Source organism: Equus asinus, chromosome 9 (genome assembly GCF_041296235.1).
Source record: "Equus asinus isolate D_3611 breed Donkey chromosome 9, EquAss-T2T_v2, whole genome shotgun sequence".
Classification (NCBI taxonomy): domain Eukaryota; kingdom Metazoa; phylum Chordata; class Mammalia; order Perissodactyla; family Equidae; genus Equus; species Equus asinus.
Window position 1 is genome coordinate 26046281 of NC_091798.1, and position 18961 is coordinate 26065241.

Here is an 18961-nt window from a genome sequence, read left to right on the forward strand (position 1 = left end):
GCATAGCGGCATCTTCTCCATGTTCAGGGCTGAGATTCAGCCAGGACTCACTGGAATAGCTCCTCCAGTTGTTAAAATACTGCGACAGTTCTGTGCAAAGTAAACAACCCTTTCCTCAAGATCTCACCCTCGACACTCCCCACAATTCACCAGCGAAGAAGTTAAATGCTTGGGACAACCACGAGTCCACTAGGATCTGTTCCATGCCTCTGTCAGCTTAAATGCTGGTTCATCAGTGTTCCTGTCCATCAGCCCCCCAAAACTCCTGCCTCTTCTGTGGCCTTTGCCAGAGCAGTTGAGGATCTCAATAGAAGAAAGGGCATCCCTGACACTGGCACCTGATACTGACATCCTGGTAGACAAATGTGCGACACCCATGTAGACCCCTGGGGCTGTGACCATCCACCACTGGCCTGCTCTCCCTGGGGTTAAGATCATGTAGCTACTGATGAGAAATGCAGCCTCTTGGGGACTTCAACTGTAAGATAGTCTGGATTCACAAAGGGAAAATGGAAGAGCAGGAAGGCCGGCAGTACTAGGGTCCACCCCAGATACTGGCCAATCACAGTGGGTTCTATCAGTATAGTGGGTCCTATTAGGCACTCCAACAATGGGAGACAGGCTACAGAGAACAGACAGGACCCAAGGAAGTGGTTTAGTCAGGTGACACGCTTGGTATAGACCCCCTCTACACTGTCCCTGTTGCATTTCATGGGATGGTTGTTAAAACCTTCTGAATTCTCACCCATCATGAGCATTGACATTAATTTTATTCATAAAAATGAGAACTATCACGTGCATAGCATGAACCATGCTAACTGCACATTAACTTACTTGAATGCTGTAAACATCACTATCATTATCCCCATTTTACAGAGATATAAGCTGAGGCACAGAAAATTATTTAAGAGACAGAGCCAAAATTTGAACCAGGCGTTTTGGCAACAGAGCTATGTTTCCTCTCCTCTGGCCTGAAGGATTAAGTTTGACCTAATCAACTATGGCATTCCAATAAACTTTTTGTGACACATTTGACAGTAGAGATACTGGATATTTTAAAACTTCAGACAGTATTATAAGAGCTGGGAAATCTTGAATTCAACCGAAGCTGAGGTAATTTAACACCATGAACGTCAATGGGAAAGTCACTGAAAGGATTTGATACAGTTCCCATGTCAAATCCTGACTTAGACAGGGGCATTATGTAGCTAGTGACAGACCAAAGTAAACGATCCCAACAGTTCTAATATTAAAAAGTAGCATGGAAATTATTAGAACAATATCATGAATGATTTTTATTACAAACTATTCATTGGCAAGCAGTTTTAAACAAATATAGTTTGGTTATATTAGAGAATAAAGGGGATAGGTTACTAATTTTTATTTATGTTAATATAAAATCACATCAATATATGTTTTCATTTCAACCTAGTCCATGCCCCAACATCATGGTCCTTGCCAGTCAAACAAGTCTATGCTTGTTCACTAGCCTTCACTCCCACAATGACCCCCACCTGTCCCATTATGTCATTTATTTCATCCACTCAGATCATTCCTAAAGCTTTTCTCTTGAGTTCCACTTAATCTGACTCTCTTCATCTTAACTATCTGCAGTGGGTTGAATAGCGTCCCCAAAAATTCCTGTCTGCCTGGAAACTTAGAATGCAACCATATTTGGAAATAGGATCTGTGAAGAAGAACTTAGTTAAGGTAAGGTCATACTGGAGTAAAGTGGGCCCTAAATCCAGTGACTGGTGTCCTTAAAAGAAAAGGAAGGGACATACAGAGAGACACAGAGAAGCAGCCATGTGGAAAGAGAGGCAGAGATTGGAGCTATGCAGCTACCAGTCACGGAATGCCAAGGATTGCCAGGAACCACCGGAAGCTAGGAAAGACGCATGAGACCAATTTCTCCCTCAGAACCTTCAGAAGGCGCCAACTCTGCCAACACCTTGATTTTGGATTTCTGGCCTCCTAACCTGTGAGGAAATAAATTTCTGTTGTTTGAAGCTCCCCAATTTGCAGCTGTTTTCTATGGCAGCACAGGGAAACTAATACCCTATCCTTAACCCCTGTGGTCTACCAGTAGCTCCCACATTTTAGTGTGCATCAGAATCACTGGGAAAGTTTATTAAAACAGAGTAGTGGACCCCAGCCTGAGTTTCTGATTCAGTAGGTCTGAGATGGGGTCCGAGACTCTGCATGTCTAACAAGTTCTCAGGTGATGCTGAGGTTGCTCGCATGGGGACCATACTTTGAGAACCGCTGGGTCTATACGATTCATTTTAGCACTCAATTGCATTCAGTTTAGAACTTCACAACATATCTTACATCATGTTTATAATCAATTCACAAATCCAAGGTCTGCGTTCCCAGTGATCCCATGAGTGCCACAAAATCCATGCTTTAATCTACTTTTGTTTTTCTACAGGACATAATGGTGGCTGGCACATTGCTAAATTGAATAGTTCAAGCATAATGGTTGAGAGCACCACCTTTATGCTCTTAAATCTCTTTTCTTCATTTGTAAAATGGGGTTAGTGGTATTTAATAGGAATTTTTGTGAAGATTGAATGAGGTAACTTATGTAAAATGCATATGATATTGACTGGCTTCTAGAATACGTGAAATAAATGTTAAGTACTGTTTTGTTGTTGTTTTTTTTTTTTTGAGGAAGATTAGCCCTGAGCTAACAGCTGCCACCAATCCTCCTTTTTTTTTTTTTTTTTTTTTGCTGAGGAAGAGTGGCCCTGAACCAACATCTGTGCCCATCTTCCTCTATTTTATATGTGGGACTCCTGCCACAGCATGGTTCAATAAGTGGTGTGTATGTCTGCATCCAGGATCTGAACCGGCAAACCCCAAGCCACTGAAGTGGAACATGAGAAATTAACCACTATGCCACCAGGCTGGCCCCCAAAGCACTGTTATTTTTCAATGCTTTCTTTAATGCAAAAGGTTGGCTACATCTACATGGAATCATCTGAAACAATGGATATGCCAAAGCTGAAACCCAGAACTTGTCAGAAGTCTAAACTCAAGAGGTTATGAATTTTGTGCACATCATGCAGCCAGAGAGATTGCTGCTAGCAGGTTGCCCTACACAAACCCCCATCCACTCCTCCACTCTAACTCTGGATTGGCAAGGCCTTGGCAAGGTGTTTACGTGGATTCATGCTTCAAGAATGTTGCTTATGGCTACATCATACCTCAGTCACTCCATTTAAAAGATTAGGGACTCTGAGTTTTGGAGAAAAACAAATACAGTCCAATCAAGAGAAACCAAGATATGTTTGATACCAAGACAGCAAATGCTGACCCTCTCCTCGCTGGAAGGCAGCTACTTCGATGCCACCGATGCCAACTACCTATGGCATAGACCTCTCCTGATTCCATGGCCCCCTCCTCTCAGAGTCACAGGCTCTAGTTCATCCCATCTGGCCAACTGTGTTCTCTAAGGCTTGTTATGGAAGAGGCCAGTGTATGGAAGAGGCCAATGTATGGAAGAGTCTCAGTCCAATTGTAAAAGAAGAAATAAGAAATAGAGTTCAAAGGAGGCCATAGGCAGGGTCCCAGAGCCCACCAAGAACAAAGAGTGTGCTGACAACAAGCAAGCAAGAAAAAAAGGGGCAAAAGGAGAATAAGAGACGAGAAAGAGAGAAGGCCCCCACTCAAAATCATGACATTTCACTACAGCAAAGCTAACCTCACGGTCACCAAATGTCCAAGCTTCCAGTGGCAATGGAGCCTGAAAGTCTTTCTCCATCACAGAACTGTGCATCTCATTCTTCCCCCACCCCCAAAAGGATAATGATCTCCTGGCTGGCAAATAGCTCAACGGAGCAAATGGAGACCTTTCTGTGGCTTCCTTATCAGGTGCCACTGAAAGTGTAGGAAAATTCATATTGCAAGATACTAAGTGACACATCCACCACACTGGAGGTAGACGATAATGAGAAAAGCAAGTACTGACAAAAATCTCGAAGATAACATGCAGCACAAATTGAGGACGTGGGTAAGCCTCTGAATAAAAGGACATAGTCATTTTCAGAGCCAATTGCTGGCCATTGAACCAGGAAGATGATACTCAAAAAGTCCACCCAGGAAAATTTCATGGCAGGTGTGAAGAGGATGACACTGGGAATCTACTTTATTCAGCTTTTCCTTTAAAGCCAGCAAGAAGAAGGGAAATGATGTTTTCACAAACTGCAACACTCATCCTAGTCCGTTTCCTGTACTCATCCTGACCGGAGCTATCTTGTCCCTTCTTTCATGCTCAGAAGATAGTAATACCAGACAGTGAGTGAGCACCCACACTGCGCCAGCAGCCACAGAGTCAAGTGCTGGAGAATCTGCAGTGACTGGACATACGTGCCCTCTGCCTTCGTGAAGGCTGGTTGGGAACACGAAAAGTTGTCAAATAGTTATTTAATGACACTGATAACATGCTGAGGAGGAAGAAAGGAAGAAGAACATTAGGGTATACTCAACACAGCCTGACTCTCCTTAGCCAGAGAGAAAGAGGCTGAAAACTCACCCCAACATCCAAGTCACACTGCTGATATATGCCCTATATCGACATGGGGTGTTATTTATGTCTCCATGAATTTAATTGACCGGTCACTTCCACTGGCTCAGTTCCTTTGTTTTCCAGTCGAGCTACTTCACAAACTGTTATGATCTTCCACTACTCTCAAGGTATGGGGACTAGCCTTTCCTTTCAATAGAGCCTTGGGGTTTCTCTAGGACTTGGATATTGTTTTAGGACATGCCTAAAGCATAGAACTTGAAATAAACCAGAAAGGAAGAAGATCACAAGAAATAGAGTCCTAGTTCCAACTGCAGCATATTTAATCTAACAGAGAATGTTGTTCAACTAAAAAAAAAGAGAGACAGAGAGAGAGAGAATAAGCCTTAGATTTAATATAGATTATAATGTCACCATGTGACCTGGTTTTCACTCTGCCTTGGTTTTCCAAGCAGTAACTTTGGTTTATTAACTTCATTGATATCTGAATTGAAAATTATTGATTCCACAATAAAACCAATGAACGGTCTTCTGTGGAAATGATTTTTTTTAACTTAGAGATCCCATCGAACCCCTGTGGAATATCTAAAGCCACTTTGTAGACAGGACCACAGACACATACTCATCATCATTCACGAAAGGACCTATAAAATAGCCAATTCAATAGAGATGCTAATTCATGCCCACCAGGTATTCATCCTAGTATGGTGCAACCATATTCCTATATCCTCCAGTCAGTCAGTGAAGCCATGAAATTTACTGAGCACCCACCAATCACACTGCGAAAAACGTTCCAAATGAATAGAATTGTGGTTCCTTTATTCCTTCATGGTCTCTAGATTCTCAGATACAATTCGAAGGTCCTTAATATGTAGAAAACAGTTCACGTGAGTTAAATAGATTCAGGTGGGGTTGCACAGCTGGCACATAAAGGCGCTCAAAAAAAGACTTATTGAATGAAAAACATAAATCACTCCAATCAAGCTTTAGTTAGTTTGAACCCCATAGCTTAGCATTCTCCTTCCAGATCAAAGTGCAAAACAGGGGTAATGAAGGTAGAATCTCCAACATAATTGCCTCTGGCACTCTACGGGCAGTAAAATTGAGGGAAATCCTATTCAAAGGGCCAGTCTGCAAGATGTTGGTTTCCTGACTGCAAGGATATGAGGAGTTTGGGTCAGGATGCAGATCAAGGAATTGCTTCCTTCATCAAGAGAATTTTGCTCCTCCTACCCCAAAATGTCATCTGATCTAATGACATAGTTTTCTTTGCATGCTAGTACAAGCAACTTATGTCCTCAAGGAGGGTAACAGCTTAGAGACCTCAGCCAGCCCGAAGACCACACTTTGAGTGGAGCTGGTTTGAGGATTAAGACCTCAGACTCTGGAGTCGGGGAGCCCTGGGTTTGAATCACAACCTCATTACTGCTGAATATTAGGCAAATAATTCTCCCGCCTCAGTCTACTCATTTGTAAAATGAAGATAATAATACCACCCACTTCATTGGGTCATTGTCAGGACTAAATGAGAATGTCTGAAACATTTAACAGAGAGCCTGGCATATGATCAACAATAGGGGACTGTCACTCAACCTTATGATTTGGGTCCTTAACATTCCCTCTTCATATAGTAGAATGTTAGAGCTAGAGAGAAACTCAGAGGTAACAGTATCTCCCCCAATACAAAATGACTTCTTTCTCTTCGTGACTTTTACTCCCTGCTACACAGAGCAGCAGATAAATACACAACGAGGTACAGAGAAAATATGACTAAAGATCAAAATTCCTAGGTTCTAGTTGTGACACTACAGAGACCCCTGGGGCAAGTCATTTAATTCCCTGAGACACCATTTCCTCATCTTTTAAACTAAAAAAGTAAAATGGAGGGACAATTCTTCAATGAGATTAAGATTACCTTTTGCATACATCACAGTCACTGTATCAAATACAACTGTGCCTGCGAAAGCTTGTTTTTTTATTAGGCACAGAACATGCATACAAATGTCAGTGTTCAAGGAGGATCCCTCATGTGAGCACTTCAGCCTTCCTGGTCCACAGTTCCCCCATTCTCAAGTCCCTTCAGCTACTTGCCACATGGTGTTCTCCTCGACAGACCAATTCCACTGCAACCTCCCTCTATATTCCTGGGCCAAACAGAGAAAGAGCTGTGAAAGCAATTCCCTGGCTGTGTCACTGTCGATCAGCTCTCCAAGCTGCCTCTGGGACCCACTCAGGGAGTTAATTACCCACTGTGAAGAAGGCATTTATCCTGGAATCCCTGAGCACAGAGCCCTCTCGGGTTGGCGCCCTCTTGTTTTTGAAACTTGTTGCTTCTAATTGGTTGTGACGTCCACCTTTTCTGTATGCCATGGAATATTCCCTCTTGCTCTCACTGTCCCAGATTTCCATACTTGTTCCCATTTTTATTAATTATGGGGTTTAGGGAATCCTTGTGGACTTCAGACACTAAAAGAAACCTTAAAATGTCAGCTGGAGAGAGATAAAGAGACACACAGACAGACTGACGGACTCATGTGCAAAGATATTGACCTGAAGTTGGAAACACTCACTGAACAGGGAAAGCACTAAGAAAATATCCAGATAAGGAGGAAGGGCAGGTACTAGGATGGAGTCCTATCCTACAGGTAGAATTTGCTATCTGGAAACACTAGAAATGACCTAGGTTAAACCTAAATGTGTATAAAAATTACTTGGATAGTCTTTCTCTTTATGCCTTTTACTCCCTGCTGGATAGAGCAACAGAGGACAAATATATTACAAGCTATGGAGGAACAATAACTAAACCAGTGTCTTTTTAAGACACAAAGTCTAATTCAGTAGGTCTTGGGTCCTGAAATTCCCAGGTCAAGCCAGTGTTGCCGAGTTCTAAGCATGCTGTAGACCCAAGTGGCTAATAAAATGGGAAATCTGTGAATAAGCAATATGAAAAGAGGCAGATAGATTGTGTTTCAGCCTAATTCAAGGCAAACGATCATGAGGAAGCATCTACTTATACATGTAACAAACGCTTGTAGATTCCTACTTTGTGAAGCATATATGTTGTAAGCTATATTCTCTAAACATAAAGCAATGAACAAAACTGAATTGCTTCTGCCCCACAAACCTTGTAATCCAATGCGAGACTATAATTTCAATCCACTGGTAGACAACAGGTGAGATAGGCAGGTTTACAACAGGAATTCAAACATTCCACTCCACATGGAACGCCCACATCGAGTCCCTCAGCAATGTCTCCACTCCCATCTACCAAGTCGCCCATTACTGCTGCCCATGTCACATCACCATCAACTCTTTCACCTGGACTGCACAAACAGCCCCTTAACTGTTGCCAAGCTTCTTTTTCTTCCCTGCTTCCAGTTCACTTTCCCTCAACAGGTAGAAGCAGTCTTTTTTTTTTAGTGTAAATTAGAATTCTGCTTCTATCCAAGGTGGGGTAACAGAGAATAGGTTTACCCTCCTGCTTGAAACACATAAAAGATAAAATACATGAAACAAAGGTTTTGAAGACACCAAACAGCAGGCAACAAAAGACAGTGATCCCTGAGAGATGGGAAAACAAATGACGCCAGCCCCGTGATTCCCCAGCTGTCTTGAGACAGTTTCCAGGCAGTGGCTCAGGAAGGGGAACCCACGCAGAGCCCGATGGACTCCCCGAGTTGAGACAGAGCTGAGTCTGGGGAGACCAAGGCAGCCGGAAGATAGAGAGGCGAGAGCTGGACAGGCAGAAAACCTGGATTTATGCACAAAGTCCCCTTCCAGCATCAGCAGAGTACTGATCAGCAGCTATACATGAGAAAACTATCCCGGAGATCTACGTTTTAACATGCTCTCCAGGTAATATTCGGATGTGCACTCAATTTTAAGAACAACTGTCCTAAAACAGTGATTCTCAACCCTGACTGAATACTACAATCACTTGAGAGACCTAAAAAATCCTGATGCCTAGGCGCCATCTAGAGCACAAATCAATCACTGATTCAGGCTGGGTGTGGCCTGAGAATCTGCATTTCTAACAAGCTTCTGGGTGATGCTGAAGCTGCTGGTCTAGCCACCACTCTTTGAGAACCACCGGTCCAGGGTTTGACAAGGGGTGAAGCCTGCCATTGGAAGCCAAGTAGTTCTATCCAGGGAGAGAAGAAAGACTTCACAGCTAGGAAATCAGACAGAATCTGACGGACTCCCTCAAACCCCTCTAATGATGGGGAAATCACTACATTCCAAAATATCCTATTTGGGGACAACTCTAATTATTAAGAACTTCCTACATAGTGAACCAAAATCTAGCTCCCTATAACCTTTCAGTTGTTAATCCTTATTAAGGCCTTTTGCTTTTTCTGACTTCATTTTTCTCCCCTTTGAAGGGATTAAACCATAACTGCTACCAAGCTGCAGTTAATTATTTCCGTAAGATGATGATGTTTGTTTTGTGAGTTTCCTAATATTCTGGACCCATTAGGACTGTGGAGCTCAAACTTTAGCGTACATAACACACACATGGGAACCTGCTAAGAATGCAGACATTTGGGCTCCCACCCCCAGAGCCTCTGATTCAATAGTCTGGTGTGGGGCACAGGTATCTGCAGATTGATAAGTACAAGAGCACTTCTGATGCTCTAGGCCACATACTGGGACCTCCTACCCTAGGATCTTACTCTCAAGTTCAGTATCCAATGAGGCATTCTTTTCAGAATGAATCCTTCCCATCATTTTTTACACAAAGATATAGCATCCTAAGGCCTCCCCATCTAAATGCTGAATAGTCTGATAAAATCTCTAGGTACAATTCTGCCAACAAGGGCCCTGCTGTTTCCAGGTGGGCTGGGTATGAGGATGACTGCTGAGGTCTATACACACACAAGGTCTCCCACCACTAGGGAAGGTCAGGCCCCCTCCTGCTTCACTGGCTGGCTAAGATCCAACAGGCCAATGGCTTTGGTGGCTGATGAAAATTGTATTCATTTTCTCCCACCTTTTTCCAATGGTTTCACCTTTTTTTTCCTCCTCAGTTCCTGTCCCTCTTCTCTTTATCCTCTAATAATGACAAGAGCTACTGTTTGTGGAGCCTCTATATCAATAGCTGGCACTAAGAACGTTACATACTCCGTCTCACTTAGTCTCCACGATCACCTAGGAGTTGTCCTTATTTCACGAATAAGAGAAATGCCAACCTGCTCAGGGTCACACAGCTAGTGACTGACAGCATTCATCCCTGATCCTAAAGCTCCTGACCGCATAGCCTATTCTTTTCTTCCCTCTACTCTTCTTTCCTTTCAAGGCCTTCTTGCTCCTCTCTTCCGCATCACCTTGTTTTGTCTTTCTCCAGCCCCTTTCCACCAGTCATGGAACAGAATTCACTGCTGTGGCTACAGCAAGAGCTCAAAGCTTAGACATACAGGGTATTTCAAACACACATGCACAAGACAAAAAGCAAACAAGCTACCCCAGGTTGTATGTGAGTGCCTGTGTCATGGGCCAGGGTGGGGGTCTACATCCTGTGGACATTTGGGGCCCCACAGCAGGGATAAGTGAAAAGCCAGTGGTTGGAGATCCTGAGACTTTGACTGGATCTTGTCTGACACCCTCATCCTTCCTAAACCACAGTCCCAGCCCGAGCAGCCTGCCCCAAGGGTGTATTTCCTGCTTGCCAAGCTGAAGAATCCTTGGCCTTCCAGGAGGGGCTCATCCACAGCAGGTACACTTATTTGGCACCAGAGAGGGCAGCCTGGGTAACAAGAGTCAGCAACAGGAGTTCAGGGGCAGAATCCTCCCCAACAGCTCACCTGGCCCAAGTGAGAGTGGCGTACAGAGACATTTGGCAGAAGAGTTTCCCTTCAGCTCCACGCCAAGAAGTCAAGGCCATGCTGAGCAGAGCATCCCTCAGCTTTCGTCTATAGCGATTCAGGTACCTTCCAGCAGTGGTTAATGGTTAACGACCTATTCAGCTTACTCAGGGTGGTCAGAGCCCAGACTCACAGAAAGTTAGCTACAATTCCAGCAATCACTGCCCCTGGAGGAGTTAGAGTCTTGTTGGCTACAAGTGGAGCTCTCAGACCTTCCAAGAATTCCTTTTTTCTGGGAAGCCCTAGGAGCTATAGATCAGAAATATTTTACATAGAAGCCACTCAGAATACATGAAAGCATACAATTTTTTCTTCCAAGTAGCAAACATTAGTATATTTCGTATGGGAGGGGAAAATGTCCACTAAATGCAAAGATTTCTCTGTGAACTCAAAGCAGATTTCAAATGGCTACTGAGCAGTACAGCTAGGAACAAGGGTGAATCCATGGGCAGTTTAAGACTTAACCCTGGAAAGCAATTTTATAACATCTCACCTTAGCTCAGCTAAGGGCAGGTACTTCCCAGACCACATTGAAGAATTAGTTAGTGTTGGCATACTGCAAAGATGACTTCGTATTCAAGACCTACCTGTATGACTTTGGACAAGTCATTAATTTCCCTAATCCACAGCTTCCAAGTTTCCATAGAAGGGATGCTAACCCCTGTCCCATTAGTCTCAAAGCTTCTTGTACCCAGAGGGAAACGTAACGTAAACCACTTGAGCATAAACAGTGAATGCCACTTAGATTTTGATATCATGTGTTTCTTAATTAAGCCCTAAAGGGGTGTAGTCTTATTATCCAGAGAAACAGAACCAATAGGAGATATATACATGGAGATTTATTATAGGAATTTTGCTCACACAGTTATGGAGGCCGAGAAGTCCCGCAATCTGCCATCTGCAAACTGGAAAACAAGGCAAGCCGGTGGTGTAATTCAGTCTGGGTCTGAAGGCCTGAGAACCAAGGGTTGATGGCATAAGTCCCACTGTGAGTCTGAAAGCCCAAGAACCAGGAGCACCGATGTCCAAAGGGCAGGAGAAGATGGATGTCACAATTCAAGCAGAGAGAGAACAAATTTGCCGTTCCTCCTTCTTGTTCTATTTGGGCCCTCAAAGGGTTGGATGATACACACCCACAGGGACGAGGGCAACTGCTTTACTCAGTCTATGATTCAAATGCTAATCTCTTCCAGAGACACTCTCACAGACACACCCAGAAATAATGTTTTACTAGCTATCTGGGTGTCCCTGAGCTATCTGGGTTCAGACAAGTTGACACATATAATTAGCCATCACAGGAGGAGACTTTCCTTATTGGTCTTGGTGTCATCCATGCCCACAACCCCATCTAAAGAAAACTTCCCTGCTCAACACCTTTAATGACGGGGCAGCCACATTCCATATCTACTACCCACATCACTATCTTCCAATGACTCTGGCTGGACCAGAGTGACACATATGTCCCAAAGCAGCCAATTCATGAGTTGGTTGATGGCCCTGCATTCTCATGTAAATAGAACCTTCTTGCCAGTCTCAGGAGTTTGAAATAGGGAACAAAGGGAGGACAATCGAGCCATTAGGGAAAAAAAAGCATCAGGAAGCAGAAAGCATGAACGGAAGAACCGTGGTAGAGAAAAATGGTGGCAGGTTTGGAACACAAATAGTAATGGCAGGAAAGACACTCAGAGAAGCAGAGGTGGAGAGAAGATCTCATTCGAGTTAACAATGAACCGTCCAAGTGCAGATCCACCAACACCCACTGCCAACGTCTCCAAAGTATCTTTAATCTGGTTCCTGTCTCCAAGAAGCCAGATGACACCATGGTTTCTTCTCCTGCATTCCTGTGAAACCCCCATTTCCTGTATTACCACGTGTCTCCTTTCCTAAGCTAGGTTTCCATGTGTCTCTGTCTCTTGTAGCCAGGAGAACTTAACTCATGTGACATTAAACAACTACGTATGTGACATTCTGGTCAGATAGTAATGTGACAGGCACTAAGAGGGGTCTATCCTCAGTAATAACTTCAGATCCTGGCCATTTTGCTGTAAGTCTTCACAACTTCAGGCAAGAGAAAATCTTACTGACCCTTACCCTTTCAGTGTCCTCCCAGGCTGCAGGTGGGACTTGTCTAAGGAGCTTAGACATGAACACTTCTAAGAGGGGAGGTACTGATTTGCATAACAGTTATACCAGAGCTTCAACTTATTCCCTTTTCCCCAGAATGCATCATGCCCTTTTTAAAAAAATAATCAAGGAAAGGGGCCTTTAATGATCTTCACTTTCTCCTCTTAGTTTAATGCAGGCAACGAGGGAGATGAGAATTCGTGGACTAAGCAATTTGCTGGAGTGGCTGTTAAAGTGATGTACGGAGGGGACAGCAGCAAAACCTGCTTAATGCTCAGAAACACCTGCTGGGAAATATTTTTTCTGCATAGGTTGCAAACAGCATTAAAACAATTTTCTTCCCTTTAACAAACGAGGAGGAGGTGTGAGAGGGCAGCTGTGTTTCTATGGGCTAGCCTGGTGGAACAGAACTGGAGAGAATTAAGAGAGAAGCCAGGGTGAGGGAGAGCAGGCAGGGGTCTCTGGCTAACTTCGGGCTGAGAGCTCTGCTGAGCTGACCCTTGTTCTGCAGTTCTGAAGGGGATTTCTGACTCAGGCCACGAATTCCCACTTGGCCGCCCTCATTTCTGAGTCTTAGAGGATTTCAGAGTGCCCTCTCAGCCTCAGTTCCCTACAGCTGGCATGGCAAAGGCACTCCATGGAGTACAGGCAGTGAGGAAAAGACATATCTGGCTCCCCCTTTCTGGGGAGGTCATGAGCTGACATTCCACTTCTGTCCATTCCTCCTTCCCTAGTTCAGGGTCTGAGCTTCTTTCAGCAGGATTATTCTGGTGGCCGCCTAGCTGGTCTCTCCACCTCCCATCAATTTCTCCCTCCTCCCATCAGTCGTCCATGCTGGTGCCTTAAACATCTAAAATGAAACAGATCCTATCGGGCCAATGTCCAGAAACTTCTATGCCTTTCCTTTCAGCCACAGAATTAAGTCCTAATCTCTCAGCCCTGCTTGCCACAATCTGACTCCAAGCCACTGATCCATCTTTAAATCTTCCTTTATGCTCATGCCATCCATCTACACTCTACAGCTCATGATTCCCTAAGCCCTCCTGGAGAGTCCCTCCCTCTCTGCCTTTGCTCTTGTGATTTGTTCTCCCAGGAGTGCCTTTTCCTGCCTAAAGGATTCTAAATCTCAAGCCCCAGGAGACTCAAAGAATAGTGACACCATGGACATAAACAGGACATTTGGAAAGGAAAGTAACAAGTTCAGATTCACATAATGTTGAATTTGAGGTGATATTGGGGCTTCCAAAAAATGTTCAAGGCACTGGGGAAATATTTAACAGACCCCAGAAGGAGAGTCAGAGCCAGTGGTACAGATTTAGGAGTCGTTGTCCAGAAGACAATAAGGAGTAAAACCATGAATTTTATTATGTTTGCTAAGGTAGTAGGTGATTTTGAGATGGCTCATTTCTCTCCCAGCTCTGAGATTCTTTTTTATAGGCAAGGCACTTGTTTCACATATTTCTCTTCTCAAAATTTCATTGGCCTAATTGTGACCTCAGGAGAACCTGAAAATTAATCACTTATTGATGAAGAAAGGGTGATAGATGAGCAGCCACACTGATGAGACATTTCATGAATTATGCTAACCTTCATAGTCCAAGACGGACGCCTCCTTTTGGGGCACCCACGAGGGTGTCATACACAGCCGTACATACAGCAGTAAATTTCATTTTGCTTTGCATCTGCTCCCCAGAACACACAACCTTCTCCCTCATCATGTCCTACTTGCAGATAATTGCACCGACACTGTAAACAGTATTCTTAACTTTGAACTTTTCCACCTCCTCAAATTGCTATCCCCTCAATGGAAATAAGTAAAGAACAAAACGGCTCTCATGAACGCTTATCCAAGCTAGGAAAGTTTCCTTTAGTTTTTCATCGTTAGCACACATAAAGAGGTGGCATCAGCCGTAATAGACAAGGTTATTGACAACCCCAAAAGCTCAGTGGTGCTCAAAAGCATTTCTCACTCATGCTACATGTCTATCAACGGTCAGCATCAGCCCTGTTCTTAGTCATTTTATTTGGAGACTGAGGGTAACAAAGCAACTTCTTGCTGAGATGTTGGTTTCATCGCACAGGGGGAAAAAGTGTAAATCAAATAAGGGCTCTTAAAACTTCTGTGCAGAAATAACACGTCGCTTGTGCTTACAAATGACATAGTTCACTTCTGTTCACCTTTCATTGGGCAAAAGCAAATCACATATCAGTGTGACAGGGATATATAATCCTTCTACAGGACGGGCAAGAAACATCGTGATCAATAATACAATGTACCTGCAAGGGCAAACATCATATAATGCCAGTGTTTGCCCTCTTATTTCTGCATAGTTTAAGTGTATCTGTTTAAATCAGTAGCCACAAACATTAATACCTGTAAGGGTTAGGAAGGGCATATAAATAGGTGAATGGGATGAAGTGGGGTAGGGGGACAATAGGGAGTAGTGAGGCCTGAGACAAACAAGAAAGAGCACTCCTTGACTCAGGAGCATTCAAACACAATTTCTTTTTAAATAGCCCAAACAAACCATATTATTTGCAGACCAGTTTATGACTCCTGATTTAAATAGAGAATGGTTCTTCTGAGGGAAGAATAATTGTATTTTGATGACAGACAAGAATTATATATTACTTGATGAATAATTTGTTGCATGTCTATTATATTTTAGGTACTAGGACAACCACTTCACAAATACTAACTCGAACCTCCACACAATGCAGAGTTGTCTGCTCTTTGACATTTAAATAAAATTGACCCAAGACCTCTATTCCATATCCTCTAAGAAAGTCATTGACCTCCTCAAGATTTCTATGAACGCTTAAGGTTTATGTTCTCATTTTCACTTCTGCTTCTGAGTTACTTGCATGGAACTCTCAATCTCATTAGCATCACATTTCATCTTTTCTCTCTGCCAAGGCTGTCACAGACATGGAATTCAGCCTCCTTTCCTTGACTTTCCCCACAACTGCTCACACAGCATTTGATGGAAGGTTCAGAGGGATGGAAAGGGAGGACTGTATCACAGCAACACAGACAACCTATAAAACTCTCCCCTTCCTAAATGCCATCTAACCACATGTTCAACGACCTCCTATCTCCAACCCCCAGCCGTGCTGTCCAGTCCGATTTACCCCTACTCCCACTCCTCTCTTTTTCCCTCTCCACCCCTAGATCTATGCATTTCTTCTACAGAATGGTTTAACTATCCCTTTGTTTTGCTGTCTCATTCAGAGGTTGCTCTGTCTACATGGGTCTCCAAACAAAATGGAACAAAGCTGATGCCAACCATTAATAGGCATGTAGCAAACTAGGAAAACAGAGTCTACGTTCCACACTCCCAGAGCCATCTTCTGATCTTTTTCTAAACAAATAAAGTTCCCTCCCTAAGAGGAGCTCTGGGTACAATTGTTAAAATAAAAATCCTCACTCCATTACACTGACAATAACCTTTTGAGGTAGATTTTATCATTCTTATTTTACAAGTGAGAACCTGAATTGAATATTATAGGTTCGAATTGTTTTCCTTGATGTTAACCACATTCCCGACACCTACCCTAGTCAGTCCTGAGCCTGTGGAACATGTTACAGGAAGAAAGACTCATTCTTCTTTATTATAAGCACAATAGTGGATGAGGTAGGAGGGTGCCAATATGGCAGACACGTTCAAATATTAGGGAGTTCCATAAGAGTCTTTGTACCTCTACAATTCCCCTTGAAGACATTTTCCCCTTTTGTAAGGATAAATCATCTCTCTGAACTGATCTGAATAAAACTCTCTAACTTTAGTAAAGTGCACTGCTTTGGAGTGAGATGTTAGTCCCTTGACACCTCCACAGAAAAGCCAGCATCATCGTATAAGCACCACATGCATCAAAAGCCCAAGAAAAGAGACCTAAGGGTGGCATGGCCACTAATGGTAGGATGATGATAGGCTACACTGAAACTCACCATGTCTCAATGCAGAAAGCCTCATAAAGACACTGGGCTACAGGACTAGGTCGCCGGTCCAGCCCTCTGGGCAGAACCTCTGGCAGGAGTCCAGCCTGACCACCACTATCACATCCTAGAATCCAAGTTTATTGCCATCTTTCGCTATGTTAGGTGATTTCCAAGTTGTTACATGAACTAAATCTTGTATTCATTTGTTTATTCAACTAATATTTATTGTGCACCTACGATGAATAGGTTCTGTTCTAAGCACTTGGGAAACATTAGTAAAAACACAAAGATCTCTACCCTTGATAAGCTTTTATTCTGGTGAATGGAGACAGATAATAAAAAATAAACATAAGTCAATTATATGGAATATTAGAGGATGACAAGTGCCATGAAGAAAAAGAAAATTGGTCAGGGAAAGGCTATTTTTCTCCTATCTTCTCTGTAGGAAAATGCTAGAAGTATGTGTGTTAGCCCAGAGTTTCTTCACCTTGGTAATACTGACATTTTGGACTGGATAAATCTTTGTCGTGGGGGCTCTCCTGTGTATTGTAGGATGTTTAGCAGCATCTCTGACCTCTACCCACTAGAGGCCATTAATACACGCCTTCCCCCAGTTATGACAACCAAAAATGTCTCCAGACAATACCAAATGTCCCCTAGAGGGCACAATCACTTCCAGTTGAGAACTACTGGGTTAGAGACAGTAAGGAGTCTGGTCTTCAAAGTAAGTACTCGAGGTCAGTGCAGACCCTTACAGCTAGTCTCCTGCTCACAGAGGTTTGCAACCTGGCTTTACCGTCAACCAGCTGTATGACTTTGATTCAGTTTCTCAATCTCTTGGAACATCTTTCCCTACCTGTAAAATAGGGATAACAGTGCTTTTCTTGAAGATTGGTTATAAGAATTAAATAAATGATGTAGACAAATCACCTATTACACTTTACCAACAAAGAATTAATAAGCCTTTCGAGCTCCAAATTATCAACTAGTAGATCACTTTTTCCTCCTGGTGATCTTCTGATGAAGATAAGCAATTAGTATTGTTCCATTTTATAAGACAAACCTAGACCCTGATAGATGAAACAGTATGTACACAGTGACACTATTAGTAAATGGCAGAGTTAAAACAAACCAACCAACCTGGAGGCCTCGGAGTCCTGATTCTATATGCCTTCTCACTGACTGCACCACCTCCCTCATTTTAACTTACTTGCAACCATTTAAGAACATGCATGCCACACAGAGCAAAAAGTGTAGTAGTACAGGAAAACATTTGGGTTATGACAGTTGTTCTTGGAAATTGATTAAACTCACATGACATTGATTGATATACTTTGGCATGCCTTTCCAGCAAACTTCAGGAGAAAAAGCTTCCATCAAATGAGCTCCAGCCTGACCACCTCTCTCCAGCACCGTGAACAGCATGGAAGCCCAGATCAAAGAACATCTTATATGTGGCCTTTCCTTGTCCCACTAAATGTCACTGAGGCAGAGCTAGTGGCACCCTATACCCAGGCTTTCCTTACCAGATCCTTGCATCTCAGAAGCTCAGATGCAAACGAGATTCAGAAAACCAAATGAACTGAGAAGAGGAATAAAGGAGAAAGACTGGATTAGACCATGGCCAACATCTTTGGGCAAATGCACACATCCTCCTGTTGCCATTTTAGCAAGACCATGGACCTCTCAGAACACTAATTCCTCTCTGGATCACTGCTTCCCAGAGCAATAACATAAATCCATCTAACATTTAAGCAAAAGGATATTGAGCTTGGCAGATCAGCACAGTGTATGTTTGCCTCCTGGAGTGATAAGGTCACCCATTCAAGACCCCCTAGGAAAGGAGGGTGGAAGTGCAGAGAGCCACACATGAAGCAGCCAGACCTAGTACAGAGGGTGCAGATACCCTTTGAAGCAACAAAGAATAACTGAGGAGAAGCAAGCCAGAGCCTTCGAGGAAACACAGGCTTGACGTGTCCAGCTGTCATTAAGAAATGCAAAAAGTTAACAGGTCACAACGCATCCTGGTATTGTAGGGACATAAGTAGGGGCATTCTTAGGTCTGGAACCCCCAAAGAAGCAGGTTTGCAGCCCTAAAACATTGATGTTCAACTGCTCAAATCTGACCAGGTGATTCTTGCATGTTAGTTCACAGCCTTCTGAATCTAACTGCACCCAACTTTTCACACAAAACACCCATGTTTCCATCATTACATATATCCTGGAAGCTGATCAAAACCTCTCAAAGAATACATGAGGAAACAGACATCTACTCACCTTGTTGACAGGAGCACAAATTGGTCCCATCTTTTTGGAGGGCAACTGAGCAATATTTAGCAAAATGAACATAATATTTCATTTGGAAATTTCACTTTTAGGGATTTATCCAAAAGACACACTCATACATGGGCAAATTTATGCTCACAAGTTTATTTATTGCAGTGTTTTTTGTAATAGCCAAAGACCAAGAACATTTGAAATGTACATCAAAAAGGAATCTGGTTAAAA